This window comes from Mauremys mutica, chromosome 2 (genome assembly GCF_020497125.1).
Source record: "Mauremys mutica isolate MM-2020 ecotype Southern chromosome 2, ASM2049712v1, whole genome shotgun sequence".
NCBI classification, from domain to species: domain Eukaryota; kingdom Metazoa; phylum Chordata; order Testudines; family Geoemydidae; genus Mauremys; species Mauremys mutica.
Window position 1 is genome coordinate 22,275,871 of NC_059073.1, and position 19,053 is coordinate 22,294,923.

At 45.0% G+C, this 19,053-nt stretch overlaps 1 long non-coding RNA gene across 1 annotated transcript in view; it reads right to left on the reverse strand.

Annotated features, from left to right (window-relative positions):
* Positions 1-19,053, reverse strand: part of LOC123364405 — a 66,418-nt gene that overhangs the window by 33,194 nt on the left and 14,171 nt on the right. The window contains exon 2 of the long non-coding RNA XR_006577095.1: positions 15,560-15,684. This is a non-coding gene — a long non-coding RNA (uncharacterized LOC123364405). The remainder of the gene's footprint in view (positions 1-15,559; positions 15,685-19,053) is intronic.

The following is a 19,053-nucleotide window of genomic DNA, read 5'->3' on the forward strand; positions in this document are numbered from 1 at the left end:
GCAGGGACTCAGCGCACTGCAGCGTGACAAGCGTAACGGAAAGCCAAAGAATCAAATGGACGCTCATGGACTGGAGGACTCAAGCTATCCCACAGTTCCTGCAGCCTCCGAAAAGTATTTGCATTCTTGGCTGAGCTCCAAATGCTTCTAGGGTCAAACACAGTGTCCGCGGTGGGTCAGGGCATAGCTTGGCAATCTACTCACCCCACCCACCCCCAGAAGCGAAAGGGAAAACAATCCTCTGACTCTTTTACATGTCACCCTATCTTTACTGAATGCTGCAGATAGACACGATGCTGCAGCCGTCAACACCAACATCCTCACTCCCCCACTGCCATGGGTGGCTGATGGTACAAAAGGACTGGTAACCGTCCTCGTCATCAGCCTATTGGCACATGGGGCAGTAACCATGCTGACTAGCATCCGTCAGGTCGATCAAGGGCTCCTGGCCCTAATTTTTTCTGGTGGATGGTGCAGTATGGTTGGTAACCATCGTCATCATAGCAACAGGGGGCTGAGCTCCATCAGCCCCCACCCTTCATGTGTAAAGAAAAGATTCAATTGCCCCTAGACTAGCAGAGGGATGCTGGGCTCCTCTCCTCCACACTCCTTACTGTCCTGTCTGGACTATCATAGCAGCTGGAGGTTGCCTTCCACTCATTTCTCACTAACAAGTCACTGTGTCTTATTCCTGCATTCTTTATTACTTCATCACACAAGTGGGGGGACAATGCTACGGTAGCCCAGGAAGGCTGGGGGAAGAATGGAATCAACCAACAGGTGGGGTTGTTGCAGGAGCACCCCTGTGAATAGCATACAGCTCATAATTTCTGCTGGATCTGACACAGAGCAGCTGTGCTCTCTGGTTCTCTGATACAGTGGTTCTCTAGTACACTTGCCCAAATTCTAGACAGGACTGATTCTATTTTTTAGATACCAAAAAGGAGGGATTGACTCAGGGAGTCATTCCCAATTTTGGCTTTTGCGGCCCTGGCTAAGAGCAGCCAGGGGCACTTATGACAGCAGCAAATGGTACAAAAAGGACTGGTAGCCATAATCATCCTCACCAGTTCCAATTTATGGAAGGGTTTGGATGGTGCGGTATGACTGGTAACCATCTCTGCTGTCATGCAAAAGCAAAAGCATGCTTCTGTGTAGCGCTGCTGAATCGCCTCTTGTGAGCGGCATCTAGTACACATACGGTGAGAGTCACAACAAAAGGCAAAACAAGCTCCATGATTGCCATGCTATGGCATCTGCCAGGGCAATCCAGGGGAAAAAGGCGCGAAATGCTTGTCTGCCGTTGCTTTCCCAGAGGAAGGAGTGACTAACGACATTTACCCAGAACCACCCGCGACAATGATTTTTGCCCCATCAGGCACTGGGATCTCAACCCGGAAGTTCCAAGGGGCGGGGGAGGCTGCGGGAACTATGGGATAGCTAGGGAATAGCTACCCACAGTGCAACGCTCCAGAATCCGACACTAGCCTCGGACCGCGGACGCACACCACCGAATTAATGTGTTTAGTGTGGCCGCGCGCACTCGATTTTATAAAATCTGTTTTACAAAACCGGTTTATGCAAATTCGGAATAGTCCCGTAGTGTAGACGTACCCACAGGCACGTGTCATGGTTACAAAAGGGCACACAAGGCCACTCAGAAATCTGAACTAGGCGGGGGACGGGCTTGCCTACGTATTGTTTTAGTAGAGATGTGGGGGGGAAGGGGTATGTCTACACTACAGCTGAAGGTGCCGTTTCCAGCTCCGGCAGAGGTACATGTGCTAGCTTTGATTGAGCTGGCAAGCTAAACACAGCCAAAGCAGCACAACCAACAGGCTGGGCTCACTGAGCACGTACATACCAAGGATCTCGGACAGGATCGCACTCGGGCGGATAGTCCAAGCAACCGCTCCTGCCCTCACGGTCACTGTGCTATTTTTTAGCACACTATCTCAAGCAAAGCTAGCGTGTATACATCTACCTGAGCCAGCCACTATACCTCCAGCTGCGGTGCAGACTTACCGGATGAGACAGAGAAGCGGGAGAACCACCATAAAAACGGAGCAGCAAGCCAGAAGCTGAGTGAACAAGCACAGAGAGCATGGCCATCAGAAAAGCCTAGAAAGCGAGATTCCAGGCCAAGTGCTGATGAAAGAGGCTTGCAACTGGCAAGCAAAGAAACTCTCTCTTGATGTTCGATTCCTCCTGTCTTCAGAGGAACAGAACTTTGTATGTTCTTTGTAAATAAAGAGGGTTGCATCAATTTCTCCTCCTAAGGGAAACGACCTGCAAGACTCCGAACTTTGGCTAACCAGTCTGGTGAATACGGTTACCTTTTTTGACCTTTTAGTTAATGTTTGAACAACTCTTTGAAATGAAGAGCACTATGCAAGTGCTAAGTATTATACAAATAATGGCGAGTACAGAAAGTGCTGGGACCTTATGCAATGCTGGCAGAAGTTTATTTTCACTCTAAGCAAAATTTTGCATGCACTCGTAGTGAGGCTATGTCTACGCTTAAAATGCTATGGCTGCAATGCTGCAGCACTTCACCGTAGGTAATCAAGGTTAATCTAGCTACCAGTATGAGAGGTATTGACTAGACTGACAGAAGAATTCTTGTCTACGCCAGGGGTTAGGTCAGATTAACTAGGCTATATTTACACTACAGTTTATGTTGGCATAATTTATGTCACTCCAGGGTGTAAATAAACCACCCCTGAGTGACGTAAGTTACACCAACGTAAGTGCCGGTTTGCATAGTGCTATGTCAGCAGGAGAGCTTCTCCTGCCGACGTAGCTTCTGTTGTTTGTGGCGGTGGTTTTATGATACCAACGGGAGAGCTCTCTCTCATCAGCATAGAGCGTATTCGCCAGACCCGCTGTAGTGCCGCAGCTGCATTGGTATAGCTGTGCGGCTGCAGCGCTGTACGTGTAGACATGCCTACAGAGTGTGGATTTTTCACACCCCTGAGAGATGTAGCTATGCTATGCTGATGTAACTTTTCAGTGTAGACTAGCCCTGAGATTGCAGGTCTCCAATAGAGCTGCCAAAATCGCATCACCGACTTTGTTAAGCTACTGTAAGATCTTGTCTAGACACAGGATTTGCACCAGTTTAATGTGAATCTGCTTTTAAGTTGATTTAGTAAAATCAGTGCATGAGACTGTGTGCACACTATGTCCCATTTTGGCCAGGACAGTTCCTTTTTCAGGTCCTGTCCCAGCCGTCCTGACTTTTTTGGCAAAAGTGGGCATTTGTCCCGCTTGCTCTTGATCAGTTGGCAAGAGCAAACAGGACAAATGCCCACTTTTAAAGAAGTGGGGTGCAGAGGAATGTGCAGGGCAGGGGGTGAGACAGGGCTCAGATAGGGGGCAAGCAAGGCTCAGGCAGGGGGCGAGGGCCCTCAGGCTAGCCTCACGCGAGGTCCCGTTTTCCCTTCTGGAAATATGGTCACTTTACACAGATTTCTTCCTGATCAGCTGTCTCTGGGCAACTCCATGTGTGGACACACTTATTCAAGAGATAGAGTGCTTTGTTCCAGGGTAGCATAAGCCACTAAGGGTGACCCTAAACAGGATGAAGACATTCTTGTTCCAGAGTAGGAGCACCCATACATGGAGTTGCTCAGGAACAGCTACTGGGTTTTAAATTCACACCTTACCCAAATATACATTGACTTCCCAGTGTAGATGAGCCTTTATGATGATTTAAGAGTGACTTAAACTAAACCAAATTAAGTCCACTGGTTTATGCTAACACTGAAATAAACCACTCAAATCAAAATAAGAATATTCACACGGGGATTTGCACTAGTTTAAACTGGCTTCCACTCCCATCTTTAAATCGCCTGGCTGTAATAATACACAGTGATTTACAAATATTAACCAATCCTTACCTACATTCGTGGGGGCGGGGGGACTGTAACTATCTCACAGGCGGGGAAGACACAGAAAAGTTGGCCAGTGTCATTAGCTGAAAAGCTAGGAATAAAAAAACCCTCAGGAGTTCCTGGTTCCCAGCTCTGCATTTAGACCATATGTGCTCTCAATCTGGGGAGAACTTTCTTATTCAACCACAAATATCTACAATAGTAAAAACGAATTAAGGACATGACAAGGCATTAAGAACATCTGAATATTTTGACATAACTCTTTCCGTGACATTTAAGTGACCTACATCGGATTTCTTCTCAAGCACATGTCGAGATGTGTGTGTGAGCTAAACGTATACATTTTTAGTGTTTTATAATCTCCTTTAAGCAACAGAAATGACCTGGAAGAAAAAGATTTTACATACAGTCCCTCCAACAGCAGCTCAGATTGGTACCATAAGATGAGTAATGTCACTGGGTTACATTACTCAAGAAATTAATCCAAAACAGCTTAAAAAACACAAACCAGAATAGTCAAAATTTGACTCCAAAGAGAGAAGGTGGCATTTCCAAACAAATCAGCTCTGCCACAAGCTACAGCAGGTTTAACCCTCTAGTAGCTCCAACCTTACCCAAAGTGATACCTCTGAGTGACAAAAGGCAAGCAGCTGAGTCTTAAAACTGCAGCTTCTGGGGATGCTTGGGGTCCAGCAGCTTCAGCACAATGGCTGGGAATCAGGAGACCTGGATTCCACCTGCCATCCTGGTGTAACTGTGGACAAATTACTATGGGCAGTTTTGCTTTGTTTAAACAGGCACTGGCTGTGGGTGCCGCCTCCTTTGAGTGTCCAAACTGAGAACCTCTCAGATGGTGTACACCGGGTTGGCTTGACTGAAGTCAATGGAGCAATGCTGATTTACACCAGTTGATGATCTGGCCCTTGGTTTCACCATCTGCAGCATAGGCCTAATAATGCTCACCTTCCTTTGTAAAGCACTTTGAGAGCTCACCGAAAAAAGTGCTATGAAAACACAAACTTTGTACTATTATCATGTATCCCCATAGCTGCACGGTGAGGACAAAGCCGAACAGGTACAGGCAAGGGTTTTCTGCAGCACGTAAACTCCATCTCCAACAATTTACATTAATCTGCCGAGGAGGATGCATGTAAATTGCAAGCAAGCATTATGGCCATGTATAGTTAGCTTTAAAGCTATGGAACGCCCATACCAAGGACTTGTGGCTCTCCGGCTCTTGGCAAGGGACCAGTAGGGGTCTCATTGCAAGTAAGTATTTTGGCTCCTCTGCACCTGTTTAAAGAGAGAAAGATCCCTTCTGACCAAAAGGATTTGCAGTGGGAGGATCAGGTTCAGTCAAATGCACTCTGTAGGTGGGTAACTCTACGCTCTGATGATGCCTCACTCAAGTTATAGGATGGCAAGGGAGAAAGGGAGAGAGAAAGTTACATTTTTCATTGATGAAACAGCACAAAGAGCTTTCTCTTCAGTCAGCATGACTCAGCAGGGAGCATAAAGGAGCAAACAAACGTTCTATACTATCAAGGATTATGACTCAGACTTTTTCCCCCCCGGTGATTTACTGTAGGACAGGCTTAGAAGCTGAAGCAGCCACGGTACTGATTCAGAATACATCCTAATCTTTTCACGCTCTCTCCAGAAATAGAAACAGAAGCACATTCTGCCATTACACGAATTCTTCCTCCTTTAAGTCAACTATTAAGAATTAAGCTCTTTCCCCTCTCCATCAGGTAGCCGGGGTACACTGCATGCAGATCTGAACTGGTTCATGGTCATGTGCCCATCAGACGTCAGTCGTCCACAAACTATTAGAAAACTCGTGGGATCCATGTGACTGACCTTTCACAGCTCCTTCATAAACTCAAGCACAGAACAAAGGCAAAGCCCTCCAGTGAATGAGATCACATTAGAAGGCAGATTATGAATAGCATGTGGGTGAGGGGTGCAAACTATTTCATGGTTTGTAAGGAGCAGGCAGAAGGAGGAGGAAAGCTGGGAGTAAGTGCAAGTTTACAGGAAATGTTACAAATGCCTTCAAGCCCTGCAGTTCAGCAGTGGAAGGGAAGCGATTTACGATGTTAGCAGGAGAGTCAAGGTTATGCTTTTCCAGCTGCCTTCAGCGTTTTGCAAAAGCCCCTGGGTAAGGTCATGCAAATGCAAGAGGCAACTTGAACAGACCTGAGGAAGCACCTCTATCCAGCCACCTCTTTAACAGGAGGGTCGCTATGGGGCTTTCAGAAAAGGGGGAGGATTAAAGAATGAGGACTGGGGAAGGAAGGAAGGGATAGTTGTGAGCTCCAAGGGGAATCAAGAGACTTCAGGTACGAGGTGCATGAACAGTCAGTCTACTGTAAAGAGAACAGTGTAAAAAAAGGTGGCCCGGCTGGCTACAAGGAGTAAGCCTCTCGCTCAGCTTCTACCAGAGGGATTTTAATTCAGAAATGTCAGATGATTTTCCACCTTAAGGAAGCTGGGAAAGGCTGGAAGCACAGGGGCTGGAGCACCCACAGGGAAAAAACAAACAAACAAACAAAAAAAATAGTGGGTGCCCAGCAGCCACCTGCCAATCAGTTGTTCAGCAGCGGGAAGGAGGCAGCAGTGGAGGGAGGGGATGGAGTGGTGGCAGGAAGAGGCCTAGCAAGGGTGGGGCACTCAGGGATGGGGTGGGAACAGGTGGGGCGTGGCCTCACGAGGGGGTGGAGCGGGGTGTGGCATTGGGGGAACAGGGCAGAGTGGGAGCAGGGACCCAGGCTGAGCAGGGGTGGAGAAGAAAGTTGGCATCTGTGATTCGAAAGGGTCAGGAGGAGAAGAATTTTACCTACATTGTTTTCTGTGGCTTGAGAATGTTCCCACTGTGCAGATATCAGGCACCTACAGAAAATTAATCATCCAAGTGCAGTTTTCACCCTTTGAGCATTCTGATTCCAAGTTCACACTCCCCCAACCTACAGGGAAGACCCCAGTCTAACTCCCACAGACAAACATTTGGCTCAACTCAGGTACAATGGGTTAGGGCAGGTTGGTGAAACAGAAGAGAATTCATTCACAGCTACTACATCCTGAGACCTCTGCCGCAACCTAGGAACACATCTTTGTTCAGGGTGGCACAAACAGCATGTGAAGCAGAACTCAATGGGAGATAATTCCCTCCAATCTATTAGCCTAAGAAAACACCTTTGTCCTTTTGGCAGTGACAACCCTCGAGCATGTTTACCTCCTTCCAACAGGTTTTGAGAGCCTGTAGCAAAAAAATCCGAGTCACATGAGGAAGAAATCCAAGCTAGCTGTGGTTCAAGCCCATCACTATATAACATCCAGAAAAGGGACTGAACTGTGATATGACAACTCATGATACCAAGCAAAACAAAAGTTATCCACTTTGATTTTCTGCTCCTTTTTGCCACAAGTATTGCCCAAATCTATACAGAAATCCTGTTTGAGGGATGAAACAACATGAGAAGGGGAGAAAATTATACCATCTCCGACCACATGGTCTGTTGCTATTTTTGAGATAATTAACAAAATTAACTTCTTTATTGCCCAAATGGGAAGTGAGATTTTGACCCAGTTCCATAACATCACAAACCCCCTAACATGCCAACTGTTCTCGCTCTTCCTAAATCAAAGCAAAGGCTGGACAAATCATTTCCATTCTAGATTCTAAAGTTAGCTTCCTGAAGTGACATTATTTTGGGGACTGGAAAAGCCTTTTTTCCTGTTGAAGGACAGGACTGCAAATCCCCATCGCCTCAGCTATTAGCCATACACATCCACTACCAAACACCTTGAAGTAAAATGACGGAACCCAAGATCCCAAGCCTATCAACACACTATGTCAACATTGCAGCTGTAAGGTGTGATTTCCAGCTCAGGTAGACACACACGCTAACTCTGCTCAAGCCAGCGCACTAGAAAGAGCAGCATGGCTGTAGCAGCACACATGGCAAGTCAAGCTAGCTAGCTACCCCAAATACACATCCGGTGGCCCAGGCAGGACTGTACTTGGCAGCTAGCCCAAGCCACCACCGTGGCCAGACTTCTATTTTTAGCAGGCCCTTAGCTCAAACGGAGCTAGCGCATGACATGTACATCTACCAACATTGAGAACTGCACCTCCAGTGCAGGGCAGATATACCTACTGCCAGGGTAGTGCTTGCTAATAGCAGCAGTCCCACTGACCCCATGACTGATACAGCTAACCACAACACCTAATAGTGTTGGCTGAAGAGGGCTCCAAGTCTCGGAAGAAAGATTTTCTAAATGTATCCCCCCCACTCGCCCAGATTTAAGCATCTCCCTTGTACACATGCTAATAACGCTGCAGATTAATTCAGAAAAACTGTTTTCTCTCCTGCCATCCCAGAGTAAACTATATTAATATGAGAAGTAGTGGAAGATGAATACAGAGGGATCAAACGCTAACTCCATAAGGATCAGGAGGGGAGAAGGATAGCTTCTCTCTCCTTTCACCATTTCAGGGCTATTTATGAGCATGAATTAAGGATTACTTGAGTCTAGACAGGCATCTCTCCATTAATTATGAATGTTGTCATTTCCCTAAATAATACAGAAAAAAAATTAATCACTGAAAGGCACCATCAATAATACATCCTCTCGCCCATAAACTAGCATCGCCATTGCTTCTCCTACTCAAGGATCATTTTAAGGAAAGGAGAAAGAAAACACTGCCAACTTTTTAATCTATGGGAGGTACTGATACACTACAGTGATGAGGACTGGACAGACGGAGACCTAGAAAGGACATTGCATGCTTCATTAGCTGCCACCGAAGTCAGCATTCACGTTTTGCAATGGAGGCACGTCACCCCCACATGCTGTCAAGGGGAAGGGAGATTTCTACAATATATGGATTCAGGCTGGTGTGGATGGAGTTTGACTTTAGGAGTAGGATTTATTTTTTAAGGTAATGGAGGGAGGGAGGGGAACAAAGCCAAACAGAGACTTTTCCCTTAGCCTAGATTTAAGAGAAAAATCCATGCACAGAGCTTAAAAGTTAGGCCTGGTCTACACTAGAAAGTCATATCTCTAGCTCTACCACTATGATTCAAGTAGTGAAATGCCTTTATTACTACAGTTATACTGCTATAAAAAGGTGCTTTAGGCAAGAATAGCTTTTCACTTACAGGAAGGGGAACAACTATGCCAGTATAAGTCATCTTTTTACCCGTATAACTGTGTACCTATATGGGATTGTATCAGTATAACCATATTGGCTTAAAAAAATCCTCACCCCCCTAACTGGCATAATTATATTGGTGTAGCTTACAAGTATACCAGCCCTTAGAGGATATTCAGCAAAAAGCAAACCGATGCATCCAATCCTTTTATTGCTCATTCTCCTATAAGCAATTAAGTGGAAAGCGAGCAAAGAGAGCACAAGAGAATTAAATGCAGTACTGAAACATGAAGCTTACACTTAGCTCACTATTCATGTACTGGACGTGGAAAGGAATGACAGGAGGTATGAGAATAAATTAAGTATGGACTGATGGTACTGAAAACTACATGTCAGAATGCTCTAGGGCAGGCCAATCTTTATTATTTATTTGAGGTAAGTGCTTTCCAAATACTTAAGCAGGAGGACGTTTGCTCCAAGGAGGTCCCAATCTAAGGACCAGGGTCAGGCGATGGGGAATTACACAACAGGCAATTTATTTACAAGTCAGCTTTATTCATTACAGGCAGCACAGCAGAAATGGGGTTTTAAGAGGGACTTAAAATGTGGACAAGGTAAGGAGGATACAGATAGGATCAGAGCTGCAGTTTTAGTGCTGGGAGCAGCATTAAAAAAAATGATCTATTCAGCATTCTGTGCACTGGATTTGTCAGACAGTGAGATTGGTAAATGGCCTTAAAGATGCTTAAGACTCACCTCTGCAATGAAGCCTATAAAAATCACTCAATAAAGGCTAGGGTAGCAGGTGTGCTGTCACTTCTGCTCACTGAATAAATCTGGACTGCTTCCCTGTTTACTGTTCTCCCACACACTGATTTGTTTTATCCACCTGTTGTCTTATCCTATGTACAGATCACAAGCTCCCGCAGATGGGGACTATCTTTGTATTCTCTCCTACCACAACGGAGCCCTAATCCCCAGTCAGATCCTACTGTAACAGAAGGAGTAAGTACAAATGACAAATTGTGTGGGATTTCTCTGAAGAGCTGCAGAGCCAACGTGAAGCAAGCTAGAATTGTCTACGGAGTGTGGGGGAAGGGAGAGGGAGAAAGGTCACAATCCTAAATGAGACATTAAATTTCCAAAAGGTGATCATATTTTCAAGTAGCACTTTCTCGACAAACAAGAAAAGAAATGGGCAGCAAAAAACTTGTATGGTCTCTGTTTTTTTTAAAACTAATTGACTGGACGCTCTTTAAAAAAAATAATAATAATAAAACACCACACAACTGACCACTGGCCTGGAAGATTCAACTCCAAGCCCAGCGAGAAAACTAAAGCCTGCAATGTTTCAACTGCAAGGAAATCCAGCCCTCTGCATGAGCCAAATTTCTATCAGGGCTTGGGGTGGGTTGAGACAAAAGGTTTGTACCACCAAATCCCGTAAATTGTATTGTTTCAACATTTCTCCTTCCCTTTGGAGACTCTCTTACAATTCAATTCCAGAATCTTGTGCTATTTTAAGCAACTCCATGTTAAAAAAAAAAAAAACAGGATTTCATGTTTGTTTGGCATGCCTATAAAAACTTTTCCACTGGAACAAAAAGATTTAAAACTGTGACTCAAAATGACTTCACAATGGGGGGTTGATTATCTAGAGGACCAGAATATCCTCTTATTAGATACATGTTCATTTTTCTTTCCTGTACTTCATAAGGGGTGGTATAAATCTGACAACTCATTAGTGGCATGCAGACAATCAGGGATAACTCATTTATAAAACAAAAATTCTATTGCTTGCTTGGAGCACAATAAAAAGAAATAGCAAAGGATTTCAGTGAAACAAACCAAATTAAGGGGATCTTTATTATTATTTTTCTATCATCATAGCGCCTGAGGTCCCTTTTGAGGAATTACAGCCCCATTATGCTAGACTCTGTCCAAAACACATAGCGAGACATCCCCTTCCTGAAAGGATTAAGTGTCTCAAACATTGTCTCCATGAGAAAATTGCATCTTAGTTAAAATGGGTACAATCCCTTTGTAAAACACTCTTATTTTGGATTAAGAGTGCTTTATGTTGATTTAGTTTAAGTCAATTCCTTATACATTTCAAAAATCAATTTAGTTATATTGGTACAATTTTCTCTGGTAGGAAAGACAAACAATGGGAAAGAAAACAAGTGAAGTGCCACGCCCAAGGTCACTCAAGGGGTCAGTGGCACAAGCAGGAATAGAGCCCAGGTCTCCTGAGTCCCACTTTAGTACCCCATCCACTGGACACCACCACCTCTTTAAAGAATATGTTTAATGTTTTCTAAATAAAGAGTATACAAATAACTAGGTGCTATGAAACCCAAGACTCGGGCTAAGCTTCTGCCAGTATCCAATAACATCCCCATGCGAGGCCTCATCTACGCTAGGGTACTCAAATCGTTTCTGCTCTAATCAGTGCAAAACAATCAAGTGGTGCACAAATGATCAGGACCATCTTCACTAGCCATCTTCAGTCACTGAAAGATTTGTCCTTGCATCCACACTGGGGCTGCCTTACAGACTCAAGTGGGACGGCTCTCAAATGTACAGCTGGTTCAGTCCCATTCAGGGTGACACCATGAGCACCCTTTTCTTAGCATTGTCTGCAGAGGGCAGGAACCTAGGAGCCATGGACACCGAAGTGTCCTCTCATCTGCAGTGCTGGTCCCAGGAGGTTACGGCTGAGGTGCAGGGGTAGGGCAGCTTGCACTGCCACTGCCTCAAGTTGTACCTGGCTCATGGAGAGGGCTTCAGCGCCAAGAAGAAACTTAGTTTGGTTCAACACCAGGGGCTCAGGAACAGGCCAAGGGCCAGGCTGCTACTGCACAAACTCAGCATGTAAACACGGGCCTCCCAGCTGAATAAAAATCTCTTTCCTACTATTCTGCCTGCTGCCTCGCTTGTTGCTAATGAAACACGGCAGAAATCCCTGGTTGAAGTTCCATGGCCTGTGGTATACAGCGGGGTGGATGAAATGATCATAGTGCAGCCTTAAGCTATCATTCTGCGCACTCATTTCACATAGAAGTCACTGGTGTCTGAGAGCTTGTCACTCTCAACCTGGGCTGGAGCTGAGTTGGCAGCCCCTCAAAGCAAAAGGCTGTGGAGGTTCTGTTCTCCTATTACCAATCCCTGAGCTATCAGCACCCTCGCCATGTTTATTCTCCTAATTAGGCGACAGCCTGCACACCGACCTAGTTCAAAGGGAGCAAATTTTGAGCAAAGTGGACGCTGAGCTCTTGCATGCAGGTCCTCTGGCTGCTCTTAGGTCAGTGGCCAATACTAGAAAGCGCAGAAGTGACTGCTAGGGGCAAAATGTGATTTTAAACCAACCACTGGTTCCTGCGCCAAGTTTTAAACAGACACCTCAGAGGGACATTAGCTGACTGCCTCTCTAAAAGGCAGCAGCAATGTACATTTCTGTTGCTATCTCAAAACATCTCTCTCAACTGATGCACTATGCAATAATTATTCTGCTAATCACAGGGTGCTCTGTGCTTCTCGACCTGAATTATTATTATACTTGGCTCAGCTGCAAAGGAATCTCCCTTCCAAGCACAGTGTGCTAGGCAAGAGATGAAGAAAACCAAATCCTTTACTGGTTGTGGCATAAGCCAGTGAATGGCATTCTAGCGTGTAATTACTTTTAACAGAGGGGGGGAAAAAACATCTCTTGCTAGATTTTCCATTTTATGCTAGAACAAAATCACCACAAAAAGAAAAAAAAGTTGAACAAGGCAACATAAGGCATACTGTGCCCTTCTTTCAACTCACCCGCTTAGAGTTATATTTATCACTCAACTGTAACGTAAAAACAAATTTAACTTAACTATTTTGCTGTTTAAAGGGGACACTCTCTTAGTTCAGGTCACACATTTAGATATTGCAAAAATAAATACAATTAAAAAAAAAGCTTTAAGTTAATTGAGTGTTTAGAAACAGTAGGCAGCAGATCTCAATCTCCACAGCTGGCAGATGGGCTTCAGGCCAAAAGCCCACCTCTAACTGAGGTGGTCCACAAGAAAATGACTCTATGAACAGGTTATTCTTCAACTATTGACTTCAGGGTTTCCTGCATCTTCCCCTGAAGCATCCGGTTCTGGACACTGTCAAAGACAGGATACTGGACAAGATGGACCAAGGGTGTGATCCAGTCTGACAATTCTTACGGTGACTGATCAGTTTGTAATGACAAAGGAGGAGATAGACCTGGGTGTATTGGTTGATCACAGGATGACTATAAGACGCCAATGTGACATGGCCATGAAAAAGGCTAATGCAGTCCTAGCAGGCATCAGGCGAGGTATTTCCAGTAGAGATAGGAAAGCGTTAACACCATTGTACAAGGCACTGGTGAGATCCCATCTGGAATACTGTGTGCAATTCTGGTCTCCCATGTTTAACTAAAACGAATTCAATCCAGAATAGGAGCAGAAACAGGCTTCTAGGATGATCCGAGGAATAAAAAGAGAAGAGACTCAAAGAGCTTGGCTTGTTTAGCCTAACCAAAAGAAGGCTATGGGGAGATACGATTACTCTCTATAAATACATCAGATGAATAAATACCAGGGACGGAGAGGATTTATTTAAGCTAAGTGGCAATGTAGACACAAGAACAAATGGAAACAAACTAGCCATGGACAAGTTTAGGCTTGAAATTAGGTGGAGGGTTCTAACCAACAGAGGAGTGAAGTTCTGGAATAGCCTTCCCAGGGGAGCAGAGGGGACAAAACACCTAACTTGTTTCAAGACTGAGCTTGCTAAGTTTATGAGGAAACTGCCTGCAATGGCATGTGGCTGATCTGCAATTGCTAACGGCAAACATCTCCAATGGCTGGGGATGGGACCCTAGTTGGGGAGGGCTCCAAGTTACTACAGAATTATTTCCCAGATGTCTGGCTTGGTGGGTTTCACCCACATGCACAGGGACTAACTGATCACCATATTTGGGGTCAGGAAAGAAATCCCTCCCCCTCCCTGGGTCAAATTAGTAAAGACTCTGGGGAGTTTCACTTTCCTCTGAGGAATAGGACACAGGTCACTTGCAAGTATAAACTAATGTGAATTCTCTGTAACATGAAGTCTTTAAATCATGATTTGAGGACTTCAGTAACTCAGCCAAAGGTTATGGGTCTACTATAGGAGTGGGTGAGTGAGGGTTCAGGCCTGCATTGTGCAGGAGATCAGACTAGATGATCACGATGGTCCCTTCTGGCCTTAAAGTCTATGAGTCTATGTTCCTAAACCTACAGAGCAGGAACAGTAGCAGCACAACCTTTCCTAGCTGGAACAATCACCTCCGCAGGCCAGTGATCAATCTGCATTAGCAGAGCCAGTTTTTAAACACAGTTCCTCCTAACAGAGTTTGCCAGGCCAGCACAGGAATCATCATTTTAAAGTCATGCTTGGAAACCACGATGCGCCACATTGGGTCATAAATCAATCATCAAACCCCCCTACAAATTTCAGCGTAAAGATCATTTAAAAAAAAATGGCACAATACAACTCCATGTTCCAGTTTCTAATGTCTGCAGAAATTCCTACAGCATTATCATGTGATGTTCTCAGCCCAGTTCCTGTTAGAAAAGTATGCCCATTATTACTCCAAATCAAGCCAGTGACTAAACTCCCACTGACTTTGCATGGAACAGAATCAGCCCCATACGTCTTTAAAACAGAAAACTCCCAAAGCAATTGGCACTAACAGCTAATGACAGAGGCAATACAAAAACCAAAGACTGAACAGCAAAAAATCCCCTTCACAGAACACTGCCCAGAAAGTGGCCAGTGTGAGGAATGCTTGTAACGCTCAGAAACAGAACAGTGGGTGAAAAGCATATTGGATGCTTACATTCAGAGGTGCTGGAACTAGGGGTGCTGCCGTACCCCCTGGCTTGAAGTGGTTTCCATTATACACAGGGTTTACACTTCAGCACCCTCCTATACAAATTTGTTTCCAGCAACCCTAATATTTAACTTCCCTGCAAGGAATTTCACATATTCCTAGTAGCACAGGGAAGTGTTTTATACTTTGATGGTATCTCTTTAAATAGTGACCAGAATACACCAGCCAAGAAGAAATTACTATCCAAAATGAAAATTCACACTGTGCGGATGCATCTGCATTTGTTCAGAGCTCAACTTAAATGACCTCTGAAATCCTTGGGCTGAGGCAGCAGCGCAGGGACTTGCACACGGCAAACATTCTGGAAACAGCTGCCTAGTCTGTGAACAGGGGCCTGGAATGGAAACTGCTGCACTGGGGGTTCTTGGGAAAAGGTTGCTCAGACGAAGCCGTCCAAGAGGCTCACTCACTCTCCCGAGCCTGACACAGCCAGGAACAGACGGGGAGAGCAGTGCCAGAACTAACGTTATCTATTTGCAGTACCCAGGGCTCATTCTTACAGGTATTGCAATTGTTCACATGGTTCTGACTGTTATTAAAACACAAAGGAACTGGTTTACTTACCAAATAAACAAGCGTGAAAAATTCCCCTCTGAAATCACTTGCTAACCACAGTCGAAATCCACGCCATGCTGGAATGATTGAGTTCTGCTCAGTCTCACATGGGCACCAATGCCACAGCCAAACCCCTTTGGAAATGAGAATCAGCCTCAAAACTGAGCCGGAAGACACAGGCTTTCACCAAGCTGCACTGCCATCAAAGCCAGCTGCAGAAAAGCTGAAGGCCAGGACTCTGTGCTGCAGGAACATATCCCTGGAGCACAGGTTACAGGAAAAGCCACCTGGGAGTAGAGGAGTAGGTGTCTGAAATGAGGGCCTACCCATTTACTAACCCCAAAGAGCTCATGGCTTGGCATACAAACACTAGGCTATTAACCCTGGCCTCCTGGACCACATTTCAACTCTGATAATCAGAGCTTGCAAAACCCACTCAACCAGGGTGAGCTCTAATTTGCAGCAGGTGAATGGGACTATGGAGCAGAGAGTGTTCGCATTGGGAGGGTTGCACTGACTCAATTTCATTCCCCCCCACCCCCAAAAAAACTTGCATAGTTAAATCAATGCAAAAATTACATTCTGCCTGCATAAATTCTCCCTGCTATAGTTTAATTAGGTTCCAACATTACTTAATTTCCTCTACTACAGACTTGTGCAGCAACGCTGTTCCCTATTAAACTACCACCACGTTCCACCCCAGAGAAAGCTGCATGTCAGTTAGGTAATCCCTGCGCTTTGTGTATCAGTTTCTAAAGTGATCTGGGGCTGGCTTGCATGAACAGGTGCTGAATCAGTGTAGGATTACTGGGCACAAGGACCTTCCTGACTTTATTTGGATGCATGGAAAAAGAAGATACATAGTAAGGAAGAAGGAATAGAAGAGACCAGGGGGGAAATAACACTCATTTGTTTCCTCCCTTTGTCATAGTGCAAAGACTGGCTTTTTAGATTAAAAAAAGTTAGGAAGGATGGCTTTGTGGTTAAAGTGCTAGCCTGGGACACAAGAGACCCTGAGTTCAGTTCCCAGTTTTGCCAAAGGGTTCCTATGTAATGCTGAGCAGTTGCTTAGTCTCTCCGTGCCTCAGTTTTTCCCCCTCTGCAAAACAGAGATGATATTTCTACTCTCTGGAGAGACTAAACTCTTCTGGTCAGGGACCATCTCTTATCATGTGTAGATACAGCTCCTAGCACAATGCAGCCACAATTTCAGTTGGCTCTGTGGTGTTACTGTAGTACAAATACTACTAAAAAATACCAAAAGGGGTTGTGCAGGGCCTTTAAGTGAGTGCTGTGAGCCTAGGCCTCTGAGGGGTTGGCTTTTAACAGTGGGGAACCCCAGTCAATGTTGTACTCAGGAGGGATTTGTTGGGGGCATGTGACTGAATGCGCTTAGCAAAGGAAGGGGCCTATGGCTTGGTGAGAGAAGTGGAATGGAGATATGACCAAGGGTTGGTCTCGCCACAGTAGCAGGCCTGGAAAACAGCCATCCAGGCTGGTGGAACAGAGCCAGTAAAGGCCTGGGTCAGCCAAAGGGACAGGATGGAGAAATACTGCCAGCAAGACACAGCATGGACTAGGGGTGTAAAGATCGTTTTAAGAAGTACCTGTCCAAATGACATCAGTTAACCATTTAATCGTTAACAAGTTCACACTCTACCCCTGGCTTGGGGGGGGGGGGGAAATGACACCCTGCTGTCTCTCCTTGGAGGTGGAGTACAGTGGGCTGGGGGATCATTTGCCTGTGTATGGCTGGTGGAGCTGCACATCTTGTACTGATCCCCCCCCCACCCCCCACCCCTCGCTCTCCCAGTTATTAGGCACTACCCAGTGCAGCTAGTTTGGCTAGTTCCCTGACGGACCCACCCCTGCAGCCAGCTGCAAGAAAAGCAGAGCAGGGGGGGGAAAAACGGTGCCCCGAGCTGCGAGAGCGCTGCAAGCTCCAGCACTCCCTCCCTCCCTCCCTATTGCTGAGGCATTTTTAAATGTGCACATTAGGTATTACAATGTCACGAAATTATTTTACCAATCGATTTTAAACGTTAACTACAACATATCAATGGCAAGACTAATACTTATTGGTTAACCGGTTCACATTTTCCATCCCTAGCATGGACAGGATAGTGCGGCGGAATGCAGAAGGGACCTGGCACTCATTCTGGAGTCCAGGCTGGGATTTCCAGCAAGGCAGGAGCAAATCCTCCTCTCCTGGCCCTACACAAATGCAGAAGAGGAACTACTGCCCTGAAAGGGTGGAGATGGTGTGTGGCTCTGTGAGGACTTAGCCAGAGGGCTATGCTGTCTTTGTGATCCAGGGAGATTGTTATTGATGATAATACTAAGAATTATTATTGTTACCATAGTACAGGGGTAGGCAACCTATGGCACGCGTGCTGCCTTTGGCACGCAACCCTGATTTTCAGTGGCACTCACACTGCCTGGGTCCTGGCTACTGATCCGGGGGGGCTCTGCATTTTAATTTAATTTTAAATGAAGCCTCTTAAACATTTTTAAAACCTTATTTACTTTACCTACAACAACAGTTTAGTTATATATTATAGACTTACAGAAAGAGACCTTCTAAAAACGTTAAAATGTATTACTGGCACTCAAAACCTTAAATCAAAGTGAACAAATGAAGACTCGGCACACCACTTCTGAAAGGTTGCCGACCCCTGTCCTAGCCAAAGACTTCAGTGTTTCACAACTAAAGGCTAATGTTGAAATTGCAAAACACATCCATAATAACCACTTTGCAACAGCTACTCTGAAAAAAAATGGGAGGAACCAAGCTAACTCTGGCACAAGACGTGTGATGGAACTCAGTAGTGGACTGTTTTGAGCACTGTATCAAGAACTGGCCTAATCTGATGACAGTTTGTGAACAAAACTGTGAAAAAATAGATGGCACAGCCCAAGTTCTCAACATTGGGCTTAAGAGAAATGTTGAACACATGCTGAGTACCCTGAAGCCTATTTCTGTAGCCTTGAACAAACTGCAGGGAAATAGCTATTTTATTGCTGATGCTGCTGAAATTTGGAAGCAACTGAGTGAGATCTTAAAAAGAAAAATATGCAATGACAAAGTTAAATTATAAGCATTTAAAAAAAAAAATGGGACAAGCACTATCTCCAGCTCATTTTCTTGCAAATATTCTCCATACTCAGTACCAGGGTCAAACCTTAACTGCTGAAGAAGAGGAGTTGGCTATGACATGGACATCCAGCAATCATCCCTCCATAATGCCAACTATAATAAACTTCAGAGCTAAGGGTGAACCATTCAAGAAATATATGTTTGCTGATGATGTTTTAAAAAAAAAAGTCACACCAGTGAATTGGTGGAAATCACATAAGCACTTGGATTCAGAGACTGCTGAAGTGATAATCTCACTTTTAACAGCAGTAGCTTCTTCTGCCGGAGTAGAAAGAATATTTTCTTCCTTTGGACTAATTCATTCCAAATTGAAACATCATTTGGGACTTGAAAAAGCAGGAAAGCT